General features: G+C 45.8%; 1 long non-coding RNA gene across 1 annotated transcript; it reads right to left on the bottom strand.

Annotated features, from left to right (window-relative positions):
• Positions 1–1,210: 1,210 nt before the first annotated feature.
• Positions 1,211–21,444, bottom strand: LOC144155610 (uncharacterized). Its single transcript, XR_013319600.1, has 4 exons — positions 20,083–21,444; positions 10,087–10,291; positions 8,809–8,941; positions 1,211–2,308 (listed from the first exon to the last, which is right to left on the bottom strand). It is a non-coding gene; the product is annotated as an uncharacterized LOC144155610 (long non-coding RNA).
• Positions 21,445–21,575: the final 131 nt, after the last annotated feature.

Here is a 21,575-nt window from a genome sequence, read left to right as displayed (position 1 = left end):
GGTAAAGAGTTTTATTCATTGACTGCTAATGCACAGGTTGAGTTGTGATATTTTTTTGTTTGGCCAAATAGTGGGCTGATTAACCTTGTGAACATGGTCAGCCTCGTGGGGACATATTAGGTGTCTTCGATTTTACTGCACTCGCTGCACTCATTCAGGTAGTGCAGCACTCGTCTCTTCGATTTTCGAGTGCAGCGCGCGGCGCCTGCACTTTTCTCTTCGATTTACCGACGGTGCAGGGAGTTCAGGATGAGTTCACGCTTTCCCTGCACCTCCCAGGGAGGAGGTGCAGAAGCAGACGACAAAAGTGCAGGACCGGTTCTGCAGTGGCGGCGCCTGCGCTGAACTGGCTGAACTCATCCTGAACTCATGCAGAAAGTGCAGGCCAAATCGAAGAGACCTATAGGGTGCCAGAAGGATAAATTTGCAAGTGAACGGTGTTGAATGTCGGTACAATGTGTAAAAAGAAGATAATCTTGAAAACTGTCCGCGTAGGGTGACAGGGGAGATTAAGTTGGTCCTTCAAGGCAGATACGCTCTGGTATCTTGAGTACAACAACAGAATGAATCCCGCGGCTTGGTTTTGTACGGATTCCAGCGTGTTAGACAGACACCTTTGATGACATTTCCCACACAGGAACAAATAGCCTCAAGTAAGTTGCACTGATAGGAGCGGCTCATTTTGTGTAGTAAATTCAGAACCTTTTAGCATTGCAAACTTGACAAAAAGAGAAAAGCTTGATCCCATGATACACAATATGACCATATTGGCAGTGGGGAGACTTCCCCAGGTGCCTCCAGAACCCTATCTTCGGCAGCCATGACCTGATAGGTGCTTCTCTCTCTCTCTCTCTCTCTCTCTCTCTCTCTCTCTCTCTCTCTCTCTCTCTCTCTCTCTCCTCTCTCTCTCTCTCTCTCTCTCTCTCTCTCTCTCTCTCTCTCTCTCTCTCTCTCTCTCTCTCTCTCTCTCTCTCTCTCTCTCTCTCTCTCTCTCTCTCTCTCTCTCTCTCTCTCTCTCTCTCTCTCAGTGTAGTAACGAGGCTGTGCACTGAACCTGCCCAGACTCGGCGTATGAAGCTGCAGTTGATGAAAACATTTCCAGCATTGCGTATGTACCTGAGTTGAGGTGCTATTCCCCACAAGCATTATTATTTTATTTATTTCATTTGTCTACCAATACTGCTAGGCTGAACGTGGGGCCGTGGCTAGTTATAAGCAGGGAGCGTTTGGGTAAGCAACTGCATGCACCTCGAATATACTGTTCGCAGTGTAACATTTGTTAAGTGTTTTGGTTTACTTGAGCGACAACTTGTGCTCTATCTTGGAATCATTGGTCGGCAGCGCTAAGCTGCGCTTCCACAATTATGTTTGCGAAAGCCGGCTTCAAAATTATGCGATATCCTTCGTAAGCCTGCATTCAACCTTAGTATCCCAGCTGGAGGGTTGACTCGTACGCAAGCAAGCGGGTTCTTTTCACTCCTTATGAGAGAATTATGTCGTACCACGTGACGCAGTGCCTGCATGGAAAGGCGTCGTGCGCATCGTGGGTGAATGCACGCGGCCTTTAGCGCGCCGTAGCGCTTCAGGTGTCCGTGTTTTGATGCCGATAAAGCTCAGCAAACCGTCTACAACGTGCGTGTCTCTCTGCTCTAAGCGGAACTGCGCTTTTATTTGCGCCTGTTTACTCTTTTTTTTTTTTTGCAACGATTCAAATCCACGCATTGCCAGGTGCTGCGTACGCAGGTTCCAACCACGACCTGCTTTGTCTCAGAACTGAGAACCCGACGTCGACATGGCGACATGCCGTCTCAGCCCGATGATTGACGTGGTAAGCGTTGTAATTACGTCAAAACACGGTTCGCGACAAGGCTCGATCGTTGGGCAGCATTAAATTAAAGTAGTGCGAAAATATCGTGGGATTGTTAATTTTGAATATTTTACGCGATTTATAAAATATATTAGTTCGAAACATTGTTTCCTCCGTGCATGCGAGCGTAGAATTTTTTTTATTTTCGTTCTGTCTATTTACAGCTGCTAAAAAGCTTTCATCACTGTTCTCATGTGTGCGCTTTTGACTTCTTTAATTTCACAACTGGAGGTTACTTCCTGCTCAAATTTCAGTAAACGCCAGTTTACTTAAATGTGCAAAACTTTAAGGCTTCCGTGTTGCAAGTGCACTAATGCAACGTGCCTGTTTGCAGCCTTTAGAGTTGTGCGGTTCCTGAAGACTGATGAAGTGGAGGCGGTACCTTCTTCATGGGTATGGGACAAGATTTGCTTTTGGCCGGTCGCCTACAGTACAGAACGGCTGAAAAAGACAATTACTCAATTTGACCAACCGGACCCTTCCTTCAAAAAGCACGACGTACGTGTATTTGGCACATCAAGTAAGTGCTTGTACCAACCTCGTGGACAGTGTAACGTTAAATGACGGGGCAGGGAAAACTGACTACACTGCTGTTTCTTCACAAAAACAGGCCATGTTTTATCAGGCCATTTACTACCAAGTCTGTGACATTTTCCTCATAGGCGTGCGCAGGGTTCTCGATTAGGGGGGGCGAAGTCTTACCTGTGCGCCCCCCCCCCCCCCCCCTCGGAAAATCCCGACCTCTTCCCACTGAAGGCTTAACGGTCAGAACGCAGTGGAAAGACGAGGGATTGTTATAGAATTTTTATTTCAATGAAATGGAATTGCAACACATACAAAATATTTCTGGGCAGAAGTTTTTACTTTCATGTGTAACATTAGCAAAGGGGGCAGGTCCCAGGGTGGATACGGCATCAATTTCACAACACGCTGCCGAAAGAACTTCCATTCTCCCTAAAGCACAGAAACAGTGTGTTGCGACGGTAATTGGAACACTTTAAATTTTTTTCCTGAGCAAACCGCCGCTTTGTTCGCGCTCAAATTTCACATTAACCCATATATGCCCAGTGTCCTATATATAGGACGTTTTTTTAATGGGCTCTAACTCCGCTATTTTTCTAAATGAACACTAGCGCCACCTTGCACTGAATCAAACAAGCATCTGCCTTCATGTGTGCAAGCCTACACAGTGCTTGTCCGTCATTTCGCCACGTGCGGGACTGCACCCTCCGGGCGAACGCACACTCTGTTGAAAGACGCCATGATGCCGAAGAAAAAGTAAGTAATGACACTTTATTTACTGTCGAATAATTTCAATAACGTGTCGACGGCCTCATAAGAGTTGGGAGATTAACAAGGCTCAGTTGTGTTGTTCAAAATGCAGGAGGTGATAAGTTATGATGCGCTAAACCAAGCCGTCCTATATTTAGGACACTGGGCAAATAAGGTCTCATGGGGCGGTATGAGTGATCAGAAGCGACCGCTACATAATTTTACCATATGCATAAGCACGATGCTGCTTTTTTCACGCGCCGCTTGTGGCCATGGTACGACACCTGGTGAATGACAGACGAATTATATAGTTTGCGTCGTTTTTTCGCCGGGTATTTTGAAAAGGCTTTGATATGCACGCGTGTCGGTTCGCCGTTTTTTTTCCGCCCCACTGCATGGCTCCCGTCTCTATTTCTATAATAATACAAAAAACGTGCCCTGGCGAACACTTATGCTATGTAGATATTATGAATTCGAGCTGATCCTGTTTTATGCTTTTTTTTCAGGCAGGGAATACCATGTCCGGTGTTTTATGCAGAAAATCCACCCCCGAGAATTCTGAACGATGTCTTAGACCTTGTTGATTCTGGTGGCAGCGGGCCGTCCACACTGGCAATATTGCCACCTGATAATTTTGCTGCCACAGTGACTGACGAAGAAAGCGGGGATGAAAATGACACTGACATGGCTCGCTTGCCTGGAAGCGTCCTTCGAGCAGAAATTGTTGGCCTGGACAATACATCAAGTGAAGACGACGATGAGGGTGAGCCAGCCAAAAAGGTAAAAAAATCCATCGCAAACTGGAAAAAGAGGGACTTGAAGACAACGCTACCTCAAAGTGAGTGGTTGGCCGACGAACAGGATGAAAGTTTCCTCACTCCGGTAGATGCATTCGAAAAATTCTTTGATGACGACGTCATCGCACTTCTTGTGAAGGAAACTAACCGCTATGCAGACCAAAAAAATCGGAGCCTAGGAGTGACAGAAGAAGAAATGAAGTGTGTCATAGGCGTGCTTCTTCTTAGCGGGTACGTGCCTGTACCTCGCCGGAGAATGTTGTGGGAAATTTCGGAAGACTGTCACAACGAACTTGTTGCGAACTCTATGAGGCGTAACCGTTTTGAAGCAATCTTTTCAAACCTGCATGTTGCGGACAACAACAGCCTGCCTCAGGATGACAGATTTGGCAAGATGCGGCCATTATTCAAGCTTTTGAATCAGAAGTTTCTTTTGTACGCACCGCTTTCGGAATGCTACAGCATCGACGAAAGCATGTGTGAATATTTTGGAAAGCACGGGTGTAAACAGTTCATGAAAGGAAAACCAATCAGATTTGGATACAAGCTGTGGTGCCTGTGCACACCTCTCGGCTATTTGTTGTCAACTGAGCCCTACCAAGGAAAATATGGCGTGGTCGCTGAAAGCAAAAATGACCTTGGTCTCGGAGGTTCCGTTGTGGTGGACATGGTTAGCAGGCTCAAGGCTAAAACTGACCTCTGTTTCCACGTGTTTTTTGATAATTTCTTCACGAGCTTGAAGCTTGTTCGAAAACTGACCACTTTGGGCGTGAAGTGCACTGGAACTGTCCGTGAAAACAGGATTGAAAAATGTCCACTTTTTGCGCAAAGGAGCATGAAAGGTAAAGAACGAGGCACATTCGATTACAGAGTGGACAGTGATAGCGAAGTAATTGTGTGTCGGTGGGTGGACAACAGTGTAGTTACTGTTGTTTCAAATGCGCATGGTGTGGAGCCAACGCAGCAGGTGAAACGATATTCAAGGGAAAAAAAGGCAAAAGTTGCGGTAAACCAGCCGTTATTGATTGCTAAGTACAATGCCAACATGGGAGGTGTGGACAGAATGGACCAAAACATCTCCAAATACCGGACGGCCATGAGAGGAAAAAAGTGGTACTCATCTCTGCTTACATACCTTCTCGATGCATCTGTGAACAATGCTTTGCAGCTGTATAAGCTGAAAAATGGGAACATCGAGCATCTTTCTTTTCGGAGGTCTATTGCAATGGCCTACCTCAAGAAATATGGATGCAAGCCCTCCCGTGGAAAAGCCCGCCAGTCTGCCATTCAGGCAGAAAGTCGTTTTGACCGCACTGATCACATTGTTATTCCTCAAGCCAAACAGACAAGGTGCGCTTATTGCCACGAGAAGACAACAACTCGTTGCGAGAAGTGCAACGTGGGTGTGCACGTAAAGTGCTTCAAGGTCTACCACACCCGCACATAGCACCCCTTATGCCCAGTGTCCTATATGTAGGACGGCTTTGAAAATAGTGTTGCCTTGAAGTGAGTGTAAATAAAAAAAGGGTACCTCTTGTTAAGAGTGCAAGTGCCCTTTTTGTAACAAAAAATATTTGTTTTGTCATGTTTTCTGAGTTTGGGCATATATGGGTTAAGGTCGCATTTTGTGGTCTACTTTGTTTGACACCGGGAACAACGACGGTACTTACCTGTTTATCCTTAAAACAAATAAAAACGATTTTCGCCTATGGGAAAATGGCGGCTGATTTGGACGTGCGAGCCCGAAAACCGGGTTTTCTGATCGTCTGCTGCACCATTTGGCTCCGTACGTGAATCCCAAACGTGCGTTTCACTGCTGCAGGTGGTTACGTCGTTCCAACATCAACTTGCGCTGGCTGGCACGTCCAAATCAGCCGCCATTTTCCCGTAGGCGAAAATCGTTTTTATTTATTTTCAAAATGCACAGGTAAGTACCATCGTTGTTCCCGGTATCAAACAAAATAGACCACAAAATGCGACCTTCGTGGCAAGTTTGAGAGCGAACAGAGCAGCGGTTCGCTCAGGAAAAAATTTTAAAGTGTTCCACTTATCGTCGCAACACCCTGTATGACACCCTGTAGGACCAGCAGAGTGGAATTACACCCAGCTTGACTGAGAGGGACTTGCAATAGCTTTTGCTGCGCAAAGTCGTCTGCATTAAGCCGTCTGCCTTTGCCTGACAGCGAAGACAAACCATGGCCACCTGGTGACGTTGATGTTTGAAGCTCTTTCAACACCTTCATTTACAGCTGTAGAGATTTCTGGTCTTTTGTAAACTGCAACGTGGTTCCTGTGCGTACCGCTAGAACGCTAGCTTTTGAAATTAATTCGTAAGAATTTAAGAAGGTAATATTGTCTGTTCTCAAACCCTTTTACGCGGCTATTTTGCTCAGTACTAGGCACGTTATTTGCGAGGAAAAGTAAAAGGAGAACAAGCTCCGCAGTAGCTGCAAATATGAAAATTAAGTAATAACGTGTTTCTCACAGCGACCTGCTTTTAGTCCCCGCATTTCCGGGGCTGAAAGTAAACAGCTTTTGGAAGGTAACATGAGGGTTCTTCGGCTGCCATGATCGTGAAAACACACGCGTGGTCGACTCATAACCCTACGGGACAGGTTCGATTGAGTTAAGGCATGGGGCAAATTTGGCGCCCCCCTCCAGATTATTAGGGGGGGGGGGGGGGCGGCCGCCCCCCCCCCCCTGACCCCCCTGTGCGCACGCCTATGATCTTCCTCTCCCTGACATGGTAAATCTCAGCTGGCCCTGAAAAAAAAATTGTGTTACACTGCCAATAGATTTGTCGTGACTGTGAATGATATTAATATGACAGCTGTGGTTTTCCAGATCATCAATACGTATTGTTGACGACAGAAGTGACATGAATTTCAAAAGCCGTGCACTACGTGAAACAAGCCTTCTTGTTCGAGAGTATATATAGTAGGGTTAAAGTAGACAGAGCAGTCGTCCCAGTGAGAGGAATAAGCGGCAAGCGTGCACATGGGGAGGCCGTGGTAGACGCCTAAATACAAGCCATACAAGAGCACACAGGAGTAGTGACAAGATCAAGAACGACCACCTGCTGGTTTTGTCTATACGAACTCGAGACGCGTGTTGATTAATCATGGCGAACAGAGTGACAGCCTGACCAGCAGCTATACTCATTGAAGGAACTGGCAAAAGGTATACTACCACATGGTGACCAAAAGATGCGTGGGAATGAATGAGCAGGCTTAGTTTGTTTACCAGCTTTATCTACTTACCTAACAGACTTACCCATTCATTTTAAAAAAGCGCTCAATTGCCTGCGGACAACATATATGTCACCAGATATCGTGACATCACTAAATGAGTTTTCTAGGGCCAAAGTAAACACATTGCCACTCCAGAGCAAAAATAGGGAAGTGCAGCCTCTCCACACAAAGATCTTAAAATTAGATTGAATATGTTTTTTTCTAGCTGGATTATTGAACCAGAAATTTCTTCTGGCTAGAAATATTCTAGCTAGAAAAAACAAATTTCTAGCTAGAAATAGCAGATTTCTAGCTAGAAATAGCAGAATTTCTAGCTAGAAATTCAGTTTCTAGTTCATTTCTAGCTGGATTGAGATTTACTTCTAGCTATAGCATTTGCCAGTCCAGCTAGAAGGAAAAAAAACCGCAAGCTGGAAATAATCGTTTCTAGCTAGACAAAGAATTTTTCTAGTTAGAAAGTTGTCGATTCCAGCTAGAATCTAATAATCTAGTCAGAAATGAAGCTGGAAATTATGATTTCTTGCTAGAAATGCTCTTTCCATTTTCACGGGGGCTGCAGGCAACCGATCAACCGATCATTCGCAACTTTCGAATACCGAAACGGATAACGCATTATTAGGTTCGACTTCGAATCGAATGGCAATATTTGAAAATTTCGAATAAATTTTCGATGTATTTCGAAGTTTAAAAATATGTACCGGTACTGTTCTCCACTAGCGGCAACGGGCTTTCCCGCACTGCTCTGGTGATTTGCGGCCAAACGGCAAGAGGAAGGTGCTTTTGGCGAGTACCTCACATTGCAACTCCGCCTTCAAGGCCAACTGCACTCAAATTTCACCTCGACCAAATTTATTTTTAATGCGTAGTAAGTACCCCCAAATCAGCTGGGACACAAGTGGTAGCCCCGTGAAACCAGAAGCGTTTAAAAAAGCTCCGCCGCAGACCACGCTGCACCTGCCGGCGGATCGCGTCATGACGCGCCGGTGACGTTCCAGCTCGCGAGCATCAAGGCACCCTAGTTCCAGCCGACGAAGGATTCTTCCTCTGGCCAGCCACGGAGCTGGAAAACCGTTCGAGCTCTGCTGCGCACGCTTCGCTGCTCCGTGCGCGCGTAGAGCCATGGTAGAGCTTGCGCGCAGACTTTCTCCCGAGCTGGTGACCGTCATGCCGCTCACTGGACGGCTGCAACGTCACCTCAATGGCCGCGCTCTCCTCGGTTTCGGTTTCAAAATCGCCGATTTTCGCTGGCCGCTTGCGGCGTCCACGTGCGTATTTCAGCTGTTGTATTTTGCATGTTGCTTTCCTTTTAAGCAGACTATACGTAAATGGGGTTTTCAAGAGGTCGAAATTTTGAGTGCAGTTGGCCTTTATGCTGATCACTTTACGTGGTCACGCTCAAGCTTCCCTAGTCAACACTATCTGGATAAAAAAGCGCAGCTGTGCACTGACATACCATCCAAAGTTGATTTTTTTGTTAAAAAATGTAATGTTCTCTATTTTAATTGATGTGAAAGCTCTACTATGCTACATCTTTCCACCTCCATTCATCGCGTCACAGGGGACCTTCAGCCGCCGCCGCGCAAGCAAAACTTTTCATCACTTCGATCGCTCGGAGACTCACCGCTGCAGTACCATAGGCGAGGGTGAAACAGCTGCTTCGACTGCTCTTGATCACTCAGCGCCGACTGGGCAATGGTTTAATGGCTGCTTCTCCAGCACTTCCTCCTTCAGCTGCGTCATTGATTGTGCATGCCCTTGAGCGCAAATGAAATCACTCAATCAGGCAATGAAACCTCAAGCAAAAGCAAGCTTTCACGAAACACTGTGTGCAGTCTTTGCTTTCACTTGTGATAACTAGGTGATAACGCTCATTATAACACTGCATAACCACCAGGCGTCACAAGGAAATGGTATAATGGATCGAGCCATGTCCACTATAGGCAGTGCACCTTCGGCAGGGCACAAGTAGTGCTAGACCTATACCATTTAATCTGGCCCCTGCACAAGCTTGAGCAGGGCTGCCTCAATTTCGATAAAGGGCACGCCCCTAGTCTCATTGGTCTGTAGTGAACCATATTTTGACTGCAGAAATTGGCCACCATGTGCTAACAAGATAATTAAAGTTTTCATGACACTGGGCACTCTTGAAGTTGCTGACATCTCCACGCTGCCAACCTACCCTGCACCTATAAGGCACTTGCTTTTGTTATAACGCAAGCCCCTGATCACGTAGACACTACCGGCTGCTGTTACGACACAGCACAAGTAACACAAAGAAGAATGGGAGACCAAAAGGTATAAAACAAGCAGCTGGGCACCTCAAAAGTAGTCTGTGATGGCCATCATCCGCAGTGCTGGATAGCTTTCAAGGATGCTTGCAACATAGGTCTAAGGATGAGCTGGCCGTTATTATGGCTCTAAGGAATGAGCCATAATAACGGCCAGCGGTTTATTGAACCTGCGCACAAAAGACATCTACACTCCAGGCCTTCGAGTTCGGACTGTGCAATAGTGAGCACGATCGCACATATCGTCTTTCACTGATGCACTGCTTGTTTACCATGCCAGAAAAACACCACCTAGAACTTGCCGGAGCGGCGTCACGAAAGTGCACGTGGCGTGCCATTTCACATATCACCCAGGGGTGTGGCCCTTGGCAGCGGTTTAAGTCATTTCTCCCTCCTTAGATGAAGTCTTTGTAACGATCAGGTACGTTGGCGTCTGACCTCTGTTTTGACACAAAAGGATCGTCCTCAAATACCTACTTTGTTAGTTGTTACGACGAGTGTACTGCCTGGTTTGCGGTTCTGCATGTGTGATTCATATGGCATCGTACTACCTCTCCGGTGGAACATTTGGCGAACCATGACCGTGGATTTGATGCGACGTAGAAGCTCACCTGGAATCCAGTTAGGCTTCTTCCGGAATTGGCGGATGATCATACTGTCTCCCTTCCAGAAGCGTCGTGATTTGCCCAGTCCACTGTCGGTTTCCTTAATTTTATTTCCCATCGGGGGTTTCAGTAGGTCCAGCAAGTGGAAAAGTTTTTGGCCAAACATAGCTTTAGCAGGTGTTGTTCCCGTTCCACTGTGCACTGTCGTATGCTGCCAAAACAAAAAGCAGGAAATCTGGCATTATAGGCTGCCTGTGTTGTCTTGAAGCAGTAACCTCTTCAACTAAGCATCATTGACTATATGGGACCTCCTTCTGTATATCATGCACATGTTATGTATTTTTTGTATTAATAAATCGATTCTGATTATGATAACACCCCGCTTGTCCATCGGTAGCAGGATAGTATGCTGGAGATGATATAGCTTGTACTCTATTTGCAATGTAAAATTTCTTGATTTCACTTGAGATGAAAACAGTCCCGTTGTCGGACACAACTTTTTTCCGTATCCCAAACAAGCTTCGTAGCACGTTAATAACGGCTTCTGATTTTGTTTGTGTGACGTGACAAACTTCAAACCATTTGATCGTCCACTAGGTATATCCATCAATAGGACCTGCAAAATCAACATGTAGCGTGTACCATGGCATCTGTGGGCGTTCCCAAATCGAAATTGGAGCCTTTGGTGGGTTTCACTGCATTGCTTGGCATTCGGGGCAGAGTTGTACCGTCTTCTCTACCTAGCTCTTCGTCAATACTTGGCCATCATACACAACTCCGTGTGCTTTTCTTCATCGTGACAATGCCCTTGCGTCCTGTGTGAAGTAGCTCCAAAATATGGGATCGTGAAGCGCTTGGTATAATGACACGTGATCTACTTGTGAGGCACTATGTATGGGTTATGAGTTCTGTTGACCTTCATCGGTATGGAAGGAACTCATCTCCTGTTAGTTTGTCCACTGTGCTGTCTTGGACAGCACAGTGGACAAGACGTCGAAGGCTGTCCTGCTGCGTGAGACCAGAAATCTCTACAGCTGTAAATGAAGGTGTTGAAAGAGCTTCAAACATCAACGTCACCAGGTGGCCATGGTTTGTCTTCGCTGTCAGGCAAAGGCAGACGGCTTAATGCAGACGACTTTGCGCAGCAAAAGCTATTGCAAGTCCCTCTCAGTCAAGCTGGGTGTAATTCCACTCTGCTGGTCCTAGCGTCCGTGAAGCAAATACAATGGGGGCCTCTCTGCCGTTGCCGTCATGTTGAGAAAATTTAAAGAACAGCTTCCACACCGTACGGTGAAGCGTCGCAGAAGATCAGGAGCTCTTTTTCTCTTGTCATAGGGAGCCACTATGGTCTGTCTGAGGAGCACATTTTTCAATTTCTCAAATGCTTCCTGGTGCTTCGTTTTCCAACAACACATGGTGTTCTTCTGAAGCAGCTCGTATAGGCAACAGGCGATGCTTGCCCGGCCACTGAATCACGTTATTCCCTGCCGTTTTGTGGCCTTCTACTGCCGTAGAACAGGATGGCTCCCCAATTTTTTTGTTCAGTTCAGGTTAGCAGATACAGCCTGTAAAGGGGCAGCCCTGAGGGCTTCTTTCTCTCTGAATGACAAACCGCGCTAGGAGGCCCACCCAGCAGTCAGCCCCACTGGTCGGCATCTCTGACAGCTGCTGCTGTCTAAGGCACTGAGCAATGGAGGCTCGCAATCTGACTACTAGCATGATATTTTTTACTCTGTACAAGAGCCTTTTTGTTGAGCCATTGTTGGGTTATCAAACTTTGTGAAGTGATGTCTCAATACAAGAAATCTGCTGAAGATAATGAGAGCGAGAAATCCTAAATTAATTATTTATTTCAAAAGAAATAAACCATCATTGTCGATAAAAAGCTGGAAGAGCTGCGAAGGTTACGTTTTACCTAAAAAAAAGTTGTTCAGCCTTTAGTCCCCGTTTATTATGCAGTCAACTTGATTTTGCCTATTGAAAGTGGACTCTTCAGCATTGGTCATAAAAATTGTGAACAATACCGCATATAAAATCACCCTGGCATCGCTAAACAGCCCAATCATTCTTTTTAGATTACTTTTTTCACATTCATGTTGCAGGCAGTCATTTTGCCAGTTTGAATTGTGCAGCATTTTTTGAAGTAAGATGGTTTGCTATGCTGCACCAAGTACTGAAAGTTATGGTCTGAAGTTTGGCCCTCATGTATTCCTTGAAATTAAACATATATATGCCTGCCTTCGGCACAATTTTGTGCCTTGGCCGCCGCGGTGGCTCAGTGGCTAAGGCATTGCGCTGCTGAGCACGAGGTCGTGGGTTCGATTCCCAGCCACGGCAGCCGCTTTTCTGATGGAGGCGAAAAGCAAAAACGCCCATGTGTACGAGATTTCGGCGCACGTTAAAGATCCCCAGGTGGTCAAAATTAATCCGGAGCCCTCCACTACGGCGTGCCTCATCGCCTGTGTTGCGTCGGCGCGTTAAACCCTACAATCAATCAATCAATCAATTTTATGCCTTGATTAACAATAGCACAATACAAGATATTTTTAAGAGGCTGTTGTGAGTACACTGCTTATCTAATATCTTTTGTTTTCTGTAATGAATGAGCTCTAAGCTTAGTGACCTAGAAGTGCAAACAGTTGGAATATAGTTGTAAGTGCAGCAACTCGTGTGTTTGCACACAGTTAAACAAAATTTACCATATCTCCTTTTCCAAGCACCTGTGCAACAGCAAATGGTCTTTGCAGAGAACGACACAGCTACATCTAATTTATAGGCACATTAGATTGAGTAATGGCCATAAATTCCTAACAACATGTGCTGTTGGGCAGCTCATTTTTCTATCGACACTAAGCATGTTTATGGTTTTCATAAATAGGGGCTATCTTGTGAAGCCGATAAACTATGCTTTAACCTATCGCACATTATTCCTACAAATTAGCAAATGCCCAAATTTCAGAAAGCTCAAAGTGTCATACGAATAAAGCTCAATGCAGCAGCGTATGCTCGCACTAACAGTGCATGTACTATTCTTCAGGCTGAAAGCCCTTTACCAACTCCAACCCACCATTTAAAACTAAGTGTTGGGTTATTTGGTTACTTGATCACTGCATCTCAGGGACAAGAAAAACAACACAGGACAGCACTTGAGGTCAGCTTGGACTTACCTAGCTAAGACGCAGTATCCAACGCACCAGTATTCTTAGTAGGATGCACCAACGCCATACTGTGAAGCATATGCTTTGGCACCAATTGCCACGAGACCTTGTATGAGATGTAGCAACACCTAGAGTGGATTGCAGTAGCTGATGCAGTGTTTCATGTTTCTGGCAATGGCTTTGTCCCCCTAATCTCTCGGGTGGGACAGTGATACTGCAGATATGTAGCATCAACGTATTTTATGAGCAAAATTAGCTACAAGTATACACTTAGGAAGCTGTCATGCTGAACAGAGAGCAACCACATATTATTTCTGTTGCTCTGGTACAGCAATACAGATAGAAAGCAGCCGTCATGTCTTTTTATTTCTTTTATTGAAAGACAGTGCAATCACACATATACATACACCCCTTGTGCTTCCCTAATTTAATGCTGCAAAGGTCCTGGAGCCAAAAATGCACCACAGTATACATTAATGAATTAGTTTTATAGTGCATTCCCTCAGTAGAACAAAACACTGCAGTAAACTGCCACAAAACTGAACTCTCGGACATGCCATACGAGTGGGAAGTTTGCTTGGTTAGACGCAAACTAGTGCAATGCATACAAAATTTCACGAACTAGAATCCCGTGGCAGACCTTGGTTGCCTCTAATGTCTGATGCCCTGGCAAGACTGTGCCCAGTATCAAGCCATCGAGTGTAGAGTAGCGCACATGTAGGTCTGTGACACATGGGAGATTGATGTCTTTTCAAATATCTGGAAGCAAACTTGCCAATTCTCCTCGATACAAACGATTTTGGAGTTGAAGTGTCTGCACGGCTCAGTGATGAAAATGTCATTGTTGCCCCTCCCCCCTGCCCGTTCAGTCACAAAAAAAAAGTACTAATTTTTCTTGCCAGAACGAGAAAATAATAAATTTCCCGACTTTCCTTTACCTACTGCAAAGTTGTGCTTTTTACTCGCCTGTAAACAGTAGTTTAGACCAACCTATAAATATACCTTCACAAACAGAAGCATTAATGTCAACCTGCGCACTGCCAAAAGTCACGTGTATGCCAGCTCAGCTCCTGAAATTTTCACAGCAAAAGATAAATTTGTCCCCGTCAGAGGCTAGTACCTAGTGCCGAATGTATGGTGGTTTCCCTGCTAAATGAGGTCATCAGGATCGAGGCTGGTGAGGGGCTACACAAGAGTGAATCAACCTTAGCTTGAAACAAAAAAAGTGTTTTAAAGATGCACCAATTCAAGGAAATCCCCAAAGCGGCAGCAGTCATTTCTGAAGGTTCTATCAAAACTTGCAATGCCTTCTCTGTCGACATCAAGGATCTTTATTACTCTCTGCCGCACCCTTCCCTTTGCGAGGTGGTCAGCGAAGGCATCGACATGCATGGAGTCATTCGTTTCCACAATGCCTGCGAGGTTAGTGCAAGCAGTTTTATGGAGCTACTGGCGTTCTACCTCCGACCGACCTTCGTCGACTTCAATGGTGAATGCTTCATCCAGAAGCAGGGAGTGTGCATCGGCTCCTGCCTTGCTCCACAGCTTAGCAATCTACTGTTGGCCAGCCTTGACCGACGTCTGAAGGAAGCGTTGGAGGACAGCCCCATGGTGAGGACCTTCCGGTATGTGGACGACTTCTTGGTGATCTACCGGGACAGGAATGACGGTGTAGCAGTGTTGGAAAATTTGTTCGGAACCTTCGCCTCTGTGCTTCGCGAATTTGTCCTCACCAGGGAGCTGCCAGTTGATGGGCATCTGAGGTTTCTCGACCTGAGGCTGTGGTTCAGCGAAGGACATGTGTGTTCGGGATACGCGCCGAGAGCACAGAAGGCACTGCTGCCACACTCCTCAGCCCACTCCAAGCTCATGAAACGCGGAGTGGCCACGGCCGTTTTGAAGAACGCCCTATTCAGATCGTGCCATCACCAAATAGAGGCGATGTTCCTGGACCAGGTGAAGCGCCTACAAACATCTGGATACCCTGAGGACCTCATCCGCAGCCTGTCAAACAAGTTGCTGATGGAAGAGCGGGTAGCAACGCGTCCCAAGGCACGCAAGGAATATAGGACCACGACGGTCATTCCATACGTTCACGGCGTCTCGCACAAACTAAAAAGGATTGCGGAACGTTCAGGAGTGCGAGTCGTGTTTTCTGCTCCCAAGGAGTTGGGTGGCCTTTGCAAGGTGGTGAACCAGGAAGAACCAAGGCGCAACGTCTGCAACAAGGGACACACAAGGCGTTTTATTGAGTGTGCGACCAGAGCAGTGTACGAGATCCCCCTGTCCTGCAGTGGCTCGTATATAGGACGAATGGGACGATGTGTGAATGATCGTCTTCGTGAGCACGCTAACACCATCAAATCCGCTACCGGTAGTAACCTTGCCACACATGTTGCTTTATGCGCGAACAAGCCCTCATATGAGCCCTTGTTTGAGCCTTGTCATGTCCTTAAGCGCTATAGTGACCAGAGAACTCGCGAGATCTTTGAAGCTTTTTCGATGCACGAGCGAGTGGGCGCATGCGTCAGCAAACCGTCTGTCAACTTGTTGCCCAAGGAGATAGCATTTCTACAATCTTAACTGTATCTTGTTTTAGTGTTCTTTCTGGATTTTCTTATATTGCCTGCGCGCAATAAAATTTATTCAGTTGTTAGTCAGCGCCCGTGTTTGTCTCTTTCTTGTCTTCCATGCCGTTTCTTTGCGCTGTTTTTTGCCTTTAGTAGAGCCTATTTCCCGTGTGTACAATCAGCTATGTAGAAGGCATTAAATTCCTATGAAGTATGGTGCAACTCGTCTCATCAAATCATTCGTGGAATTCAACGGATGTGAAATCATTGCCCTCAATGCAAAAGTTGTGCATTTTGCCACTTGTGCCTTGTAGCTGTTTTACATCCTGAACAATCAAACCAGCAGAATCTGTGGGTCTTTACACTTGAATGGCTAAAATTCAAGGTTTATAACTGATGGGACAAAAAAGCCTCAAAGCAAGCATTTTAGTTGGACACTGGCTTTCCATTTTACGCATAAAATGCCTTTGGCAGTGACCAATGAATTTTCAAATCTTTGTGCAAGTGCACACACACATAGCATAGCTTTGAAAAACAAAGCACATCTGCCAGTTCGTAAGCTCTGAAGATTGAACCCATCCCTCACTGCTTCCAAAGTGAGAATCAAAAACCTGTGGCCACGATTCTCTTCTGGAAAGGAGCTATGACTGAAAGGTTTTTTATGCAAGCTTTGGGGCTTTTTTTTTGTATGGTTCAGGGGGTCGAAGAAAAATTTGTCATGACTTGTAGTTTGGTGACAACTGGAAATGGCAACGAAAAAATTCTAAAAAAACACCACGGTGCTGCTGCCCCAGATCCGTAGCCATCTATTCTGACAACACATGCCGGTGCTGGCACTTGGTCCAAAATGGCAGTGCCAATAGTTTGCTAGATATATCTGGAGGGAGTCTTCCAGTGTAAAGGGGAAAAAATAAAGAGCAAGAAAACTGCTGATTCGCAATAACAGTGACGACAACAGTGAACTATTGTGGGTTGGTGTTCAGATAATGCAGGCCAAATCGTAGAACCCTTGCAAGTGCTCTCTGAAAGACTGAAGATTTCGATACCAATTGTCTGCTGTCAAATTGTAAACATGCACAGTGAGGTGCTTTTCTGCCCTGTCCTGCGTCCTTTTCTTTCCTTAGACTGCTCATCCCTCTCATGCAGCAACAAGGGCAAGTCATGTGGTATGACATAGGTGGTAACAACAGCGTGAAACAACAGAAGGAATGAAGAAGGCAACACAAAGGTAGGTGCTCCCTTTTAGCAAGGAGGAGGAGCACATTTGTAAGAGATCAAGCAGTGAAAAAAGGTTGTACTACCTGGGTGCCACTGCTAATACATTCACTTCTGCCTCAGCTATTGCAATTCCGGGGAGATTTGAGCTTGTACCATGACTTGAAAGCAAGAACTGCCCGACACAAGAGACTTGAAACTAGTTGAATGAAATTACAACAGCTATCTGATTATTTATGTGTATTTTGTGGGATTTATGAACCACAGCTACACTTGAGCTATGAGGTACGCCATAGTGGAAGGCTACAGATTAATCTAGACTACCTAATCTGTACCCTTCCACCAGTGTCACTAAATAAAGGCTTTAGTCTAGACATTGCAGGCTAAAGTAGTAGAACTGCGCTCTGCAATTCTTTGCAACGACACGGCCATTTGAGCCCCGAGGCTGATATCCTGGGTGTAAAGGAGGTGTTTTATTTATATGGAGTGCTTGTCTCTGTTGTCGCCCTTCGTCCTTTGTACGTGTAACGTTTAGCGCTTGACTCACCAGTCATGCAGTACCAGCTAGCCCAGAAGTCTGCTTTAATCAGTGCTTTATTAGCCTGGGACCTGTGTCTATAGGAACGGCTACCTGGGTCCGGTTTCTTTGTTTCATTTTAGAGCCCCATGAATTGATAGGTTGCGGGCTAGTGCTGCTGTTTGGGTTCGTTTTCTTTCCTTTTTTTTTGTGACGCAGTTTGTGTGAGAATAAGATCGAAATGTAATATCTTCGCTTTAATAGTGCAGTGCTGCGACACTCTCAGCTCAGCTGGCTGAGCTTCCATCAAGTATATTTTACTCTAACCGCCCTTTAAATATTTAGGGTATTAGGACTACAACAGAGGCCGTTCAGAACGACATGTAGTTAGTGCAGGAATCTGTGCATGTGAATTGTTCTACCGAAGAGGATACGGGGCTTTGGACATGGCAAGCATCATACTGCCACGCAAAATTCTAGTAGCATTAAGATGGGTTGGTTATGTCTTTCTGTCATCGTCGTCTATCCCTGGGGGTGTGGTGTACTATCTCATCGAAAAGCCTCAGGAAGGGACCCTTGCCACGCATCGGCATGTTCAACGACTGCCAAGCAAACCAGCGGACGGTCTTTGGGCACTTGCTGCCATGCAGGGATTGCTTGATTTGACAACACCGAATTGCTAAATCGGCAGCTTGTTGGCTTGTGTCACCACGGGGTTCATGAAATTTTCCTTGTAATAGGCAACTTCGACAGGATCATTCACGTTGTTGTGGATTTATTTATTTACAGGATACTGCAAGCTTCACTTTTAAGAAGCCCTAAGCAGGAGCGGACAAGCATAATCTATACAATATAAAAGGGGAACAGGAGTAGTTCTAGACAACTATGCAAGATACCGCACCAATAACAAGCAAACAAATACCTTTTGTTCACACGGCAAACTAAAAAAAGCAATAAAGAATGCAAGAACATGAAACTTCAAATGCATGATTAGGGGACTACAGCGCAGCTTGCACACGGACAGAAGGGAGGAGAACTAGACACACACGAGCGCTGGACCAACAGTTTATTGAAAGAAATACACACACATATATATGCGCAGTAGCCACACTATACTGCTTGTTTATCAGCGGCGCATGCGTAGGGAGTTTAATTCCTTCTTTGACAGTGCTACAGATGGTGAGCTGACACATGCCAGTCCCAAACTGTTAATCAGTTCAGCTTCTATGATCTCTCGTGCGATACGGTCAGAGCATTTTTTTACCACTACTGTTTTGTCGAAAAAAGGCAAATATCCGCACGGGGAGCAGTGCTGGGCTAGAAACCCATCACTCACATTTATTTCGAGCGCATTATTAACTTTGTTGGCATGTTCCCTTAACCTATCATTTAAACATCTTCCGGTCTGCCCAATGTTAACTTTTTTGCAACGAAATGGAATTACGTGGAAAAAAAGTTTACGTTAGGCAGACCGGAATATGTTTAAATGATAGGTTAAGGGAACATGCCAAGAAAGTTAATAATGCGCTCAAAAGAAATGTGAGCGATGGGTTTCTAGCCCAGCACTGCTCCACGTGCAGATGTGTGCCTTTTTTCGACAAAACAGTAGTGGTAAAAAAAAACGCTCTGAGCGTATCGCACGAGTGATCATAGAAGCTGAACTGATTAACAGGTTGGGACTGGCATGTGTCAGCACACCGTTTGTAGCACTGTCAAAGAAGGAATTAAACTTCCTACGCATGCGCCGCTGATAAACAAGCAGTATAGTGTGGCTACTGCGCATATATATTCTTTCAAAAACTGTTGGTCCAGCTCTCGTGTGTGTCTAGTTCTCCTCCCTTCTGTCCGTGTGCAGGCTGTGTAGTCCCCTAATCATGTTCAACCAACAAGTCCAAATAGCTACTTTAGAGCATTTCACTTCAAAGGCAACAACTTTTTCGCTCGGTATAACATCAAATCAACACGCAGAGCACACTGGGAAGCAACAAGTGGAAAAAGCAAAGCCAAATAATTTAGAATGAACTGCAAACCACTGGACAAGAAAAGCACTGAAACAGACGCAACTGAAACAGATGCAACACTATGCATGATACAGGGGGAATGTCAGACTATGAGCGGTTCTTGATTTTGGACATAAAAGATTGCACATTATCGCACTCTACAATTTCAGCAGGCAGTCTATTGCATTCCCAGATGGTACATGGGTAGAACGAATGTTTAAAAGCATCAGTTCGACACGAGTATTCCCTAATCTTTTTAGAATGTTGTGCAGGCGTGAATCGCCGAGCAGCATGTTCAATATACTCGTCTTTACTTGCTTGATGTTGCTTTACTTGCTTGCCATGGTACAACAAGTACAAGTATTGTAATTTGTTATGGTACAACAAAGACAAGACGCTGTCTTTATCAGTGAAAACTGTACTAAAGAATTTTAGATGTGAAGCATCTCATGGTCGGGGCTATGTCCCTCCCTTGTTGTTGTTGCGCCGACCACACCCCCACTGCGCATGCTTGGCTTGCTGAACGCCCGGTGGTGTCTTACCATTTAATGGCTCCTGGAGCGACAGTGTTGCCAGTGTCTTCCTGGGCCGGCACGAGACGAGCACGCTTCCCCTAAAGGGCTCCTGGAGCGACAGTGCTGCCGGTGTCTTCCTGGGCCGGCACGAGACGAGCACGCTTCACGCGCCTTCAACGTTTTGGCGGCGGCGGCAGCGGCGTGCGTCGGCGAGTCTCGGCGGGCCGTGATTACAAGCAGCCCACAAACATCCGGGGAACGTGCATCGACCTCATCTTCAGCAACTTTAGGGTTCATCCACAACAAGCCCTTGACTTCACATTTCACAGACCATAAGGCAGTCATACCACGTACAACGTCTTTTTCTCTCTCTCTCTTTAATGCCTCTACAATCTAACACTCCCCCCCCCCTACAATAACATTACACCATCTTCCCGTAGGATGCTTATTGTCGAGCCTGTTCCCTCCCTTGTTGTTGCGCCGTCCACACCTCCACTGCGCATGCGCGTCTCTCCTCCTCACACTACCCACGCGTCTCCTTACTCTAACACCACACACCAACTCATGAACTCTACTCACACTACTTACTTCAACTCTACTTACACACCAACCAACCCCCACTGCTGCTTCGCATCCTCCTCAGGGTTCCCCCCTCGGGAAGATGGTGAAATTTTTATTAAGACTCGGAAATCACTAACTTGTCTGTGACTATTTCGTCATTGATTAAGAAACTGGAAGGCCCACTTTTCTTAAGGGAAAAATGACGCCAGAACTTTGATGGGGAGGATAGCATATAATACACCCTGATAGTGGTCCCTTGCAGTTTTCGTACTGCTACTGAGTAGTAGGCGCGTGGCTGCTAGCTGTTGCATGTTATTTACTGATGAGTATTTGCGGCCCTTTTTTATTATCTTTTTTGCTTTCCGCTTCAATCGCACTATTTCCCTTGTCAACCATTTGTTAGCGTCTCAAAATAATTTCAACCTGGTTAGTACAAAATCCCGGACACATTTCAAACAAGGTTCCTAAAGATGGTCGTGCCGGAGGGCGCTTACGTTTCCCCTCTTCACTTAAGACATCCTCACCGTTTTAGTGTTGATGCACAAGAGGCTGACCGGCCCCCCCTCATGGGCCTTCCATACCACACCGCGACGCACACGGGTGCGTCACTCGACTTCACTCGACGAGCGCTTACGATCCGAATTTGAAGTGAGCGCGTCCCAATCGTGCCGTCGTCGAAAGACTCCTCGCACGCGCCAGCATCACTTTTTGGGCGGGTCCGCTCAACTGATAATTCTAATGTAGTATGCGGACCGGCTTCTCAGGATTAGCAATCAGGTAAGCAAAATAACGTAATAACTGGTAAAGAAGCCAACGCTGAAAAAAGCTCGGCGCTCGGCTGCTTTTTTTTGCGACCACGTACCCAATATCATCATCAACTTTGTAAAACCGTAAAACGTTGTTATTTTTATTTTTATTTATATAAGTGCAATAAACTTAGTTTTTTGTAGTTTCTAGTA

This window comes from Haemaphysalis longicornis, unplaced genomic scaffold (assembly GCF_048455015.1).
Source record: "Haemaphysalis longicornis isolate Haplotype H1 unplaced genomic scaffold, Haemaphysalis longicornis Haplotype H1 scaffold_1, whole genome shotgun sequence".
In the NCBI taxonomy this organism is placed as follows: Eukaryota; Metazoa; Arthropoda; class Arachnida; order Ixodida; family Ixodidae; genus Haemaphysalis; species Haemaphysalis longicornis.
This window is presented reverse-complemented; position numbering and strand designations above follow the sequence as displayed.